The following is a 3,426-nucleotide window of genomic DNA, read 5'->3' on the forward strand; positions in this document are numbered from 1 at the left end:
TTACTAAGATAGAATTCAAAAAATAAAAAAGTTCCATGCTCCCATGAGCCAAAAAAAACCTAGTTCACGACCATTACGTACCAATCATAACCCACAATATTTTTTAAACCACAACCACAATTTAAACCAAACATACCCTTATGGGTTAACTCCTTCTTCTTCAGAAGAATCTTTAATATCTTGATCCTTCTTCTCCTCTCCATCGGCACCTTCTACACTCTCATCCATATTATCACCTAGTCCACTCACCCCTTCCCCACCTTTGACAAACGTCATAATATGAATCACTTGTGATTCACATGTGAATTACATGTTATTTACATGTTCCTTTGTAGTTTTATTAATTTTTTTTGTCAATTTAAAATGTAAATATTTACCTATAGAGAAGATGCACAAGTGAATAAAGCTTCACATTGATCAAGAAGAGCTATATCTTGTGCTACCACAGTCGCAAGTTCAGAAACCACCCAATCAACAAATACTATTTATCAAAGAAGGAGAATATGTGTATTACAAGAAAGACATTTGACTCAAGTTGAACAATCCTCTTGCAATCTCCCCACTCAAATTGTTGAAACTCAAATCCCTGAAAAGAAGACACCCAATTGGAGAGCTTTTCATTATTAGTTTATATTCATATTATGAAATAAATCCATATATTCCCATTACTCAATACTCACAGTAGTGTCAAGTTTACATGTTCTCCTATGTCATTTAGAATAGAGCCAGAAAGTCTGTTATTTCTCAACATTCTGCAAGAGGTAACATCTTCTTATATATTAAGCTCCAGTATAATAAAGGAAGCATGGGTAGACTTTAAAAAAAGATCAATATACTTGCTTACAGAACACTCAAGGACTTCAAATTCTGAATAAAATCCAGATTTCCATTAGATAAACCACTTATCATCCTGTAACATTATAGAAAGCAAATTAAAAGATCAAAAATAGAAACTTGCAAAATATAATAATGAATGCTTATGAAAACAAAGGCTTACAACTCCTGTAAAATTATCTAGTTTACAACACAGATAACCATAATCGATCGTTCTATAGTCTTTTTCATTGATGTATTTTAACAAACACCTTGAATGCATTAACCAATCAACAAATTTAAACCTATATCATAGAATAGTACAATAAATCTGAAACTAGAATAGCATTACATAATATTATCCCTAATTTTGTTATAAGAAACAGAAGAAATCAAAAATCAAAATCAAATTATCAGTTCATAATTGCTATTAGTTTAATAAAATAAAAAAGAATGTAAATCTGACCTTCTTCCTGGACTGAAACAACTAACTAAAATCAATAGAAAAGTGAAACTTACATAATCATAGGATCAGAGGAAACGAGCAACAGAGTTTTCTGTAGTTTTCGAAATCAATCTTCGTTCTCTTCTGATTAACCGAATAAAGCAACGACGATGGACTTTGGATCCAAATATAAGATCGAGATCTCAAACCGAAATGCTTTTGAAATTCCGATGTAGTCATGTAGGAGAATCCAGTGACGCCATGGATAAGCCGACAAATCAAGATTTTGATGACGATTTGTGTGGCGGAGGTTAGTTTTGAAGAGAGTGAACCTGTAATCGTCTTCTTCTTGCAACACATATGATTTACTGAAGTGATGCTCCTCCATGTTCAACGATTGGAGTCACAACGGATGAAGACATCGTCTCCGGCGACCAAAGACAACGACGATGAAGAAGAAGATGAGCGAACGAGCCGTCTTTGGAGGCGATGTGACGGTAGGAGATTGGATGAGATAGAGAGAGAGACGCACAAGTAATTCATCTCTAAAATGCCCCTGAATCATTTAGTTATCATGCCTCCGTGTTGTTTTTTTACCATGTATTTACAAAAATGCCACAAATGATCCTAACCTTTTATTATTTTGATCTAACGGCCCTGGTTTGGTTCTCAGGTTCTCGGGAAACTTTGAGTTCTCAAATGATCATTCCTCTCTCTCTCTCTCTCTCTCTCTATATATATATATATATATATATATATATATATATATATATATATATATATATATATATATATATATATATATATATATATATATATATATCAATCAAGAAATAACATTAAAAAATGTAAATATAATATTTAATTAAACTTTGTTTTCGTATATAAATACGATTTTTCTGAATGAATATGTGTAATATGAAAAAATATACTTAGGGTAAAAGTGTAAATAATTATAAACTTAAGGGTAAAAACATAAAAAAAAACATATAAACTTAAGGATTTTTTTGCGAAGTTAATATAATGGTACCTGAAAACGTGTTATTACCGGTAAAAGAGTAAAAACTAACATTTTTTTGGGAAATTTGAGAGTAAAAATGGATATAAAATTCAATTTTGGGCAAAACCGACAAGATCCTTAAAACTTGAGGGTTTTTATGATATTAGTCTTTTATTTAGCTAACCTTTAGTGATATTAACCTGAATAATATAATTTTGATATTATTTTCTGATCAAAATGGAGAAACTAACATACTTAAAATATCATCTATTAACAAATACAAGCATATTGATGTAGTTTGTGCAAGATGAGTCAACGCCAATTTCATGAAAGTGTGATCTACAAATTGTCAGAATAAATTCAACAACTTAATTGCCAAAATAATTAGTACAATAACAATAAAATCCAAAAATAAACCTCCTTTCTTCCTCTTTTGTAGCTCATTTCTTAGTTCTTTTGCCTCTTTTGACTTCGTTTCCAACTCTTTTTTAAGAAGCTTATATTTCAGTTCCTGAATTTGATCCTTGCTGTTCTTGAAGTCAGCTTTTAAATAATAAATCACTTCACGAGCTCTTGGACAGAATGGTGGGTCCAACCACCTGAAGAACCCACATCCATTTTCCTAAAAAGAACTTGTTTTGTCATCAAATACTTCGATTACACTACAAGTATAAATCGGGAAAAAATTTACCTTGAAATTACGGCATCCATGAAATCGCCTTCCTGAATCCTCATTTACCCATGAGGTGTACAATGAAGCTCGCAAAGAACACCTGCACATAACCACATCCATGTTTGACCTTGAGGAGGATGAGGGAGAAGACATTTGATTTTGTTAATCCACATTGTCGAGAATGAAGACGACTTTTGATTTTATATATGGGTGCCCTTTATATATTTGTTTAAAGGGATATCAAAATGACAATTTTTTTCATTAAACCTTTTGTGTTTAATCCACTTTTTTTGCATTTTACCGAAATGATCTCCGAGTCCTGATTTTATTCTAATTTACATCAAATACTTTCAAAAAGCTCTTCCTTCTCATGTCGGAAATGATAATTTGGAAGTAAGCCCATGTTTGCCTACTTCCAATTTGCTATGTTGCTTTAATTTTTTTATGAAACATTCCAAAATTAATGACCAAAAATATCATTTTTAAATCATAATC

The 3,426-nt window shown here is 31.4% G+C and overlaps 1 long non-coding RNA gene across 1 annotated transcript; it reads right to left on the reverse strand.

The window, feature by feature from the left end:
- Window positions 1-2,552: 2,552 nt before the first annotated feature.
- On the reverse strand, window positions 2,553-3,160 carry LOC145156557 (uncharacterized). Its single transcript, XR_013736793.1, has 2 exons — window positions 2,950-3,160; window positions 2,553-2,880 (listed from the first exon to the last, which is right to left on the reverse strand). It is a non-coding gene; the product is annotated as an uncharacterized LOC145156557 (long non-coding RNA).
- Window positions 3,161-3,426: the final 266 nt, after the last annotated feature.

This window comes from Lactuca virosa, chromosome 2 (assembly GCF_052849685.1).
Source record: "Lactuca virosa cultivar CGN04683 chromosome 2, Lactuca_virosa_CGN04683_v6, whole genome shotgun sequence".
Taxonomy (NCBI): Eukaryota; Viridiplantae; Streptophyta; class Magnoliopsida; order Asterales; family Asteraceae; genus Lactuca; species Lactuca virosa.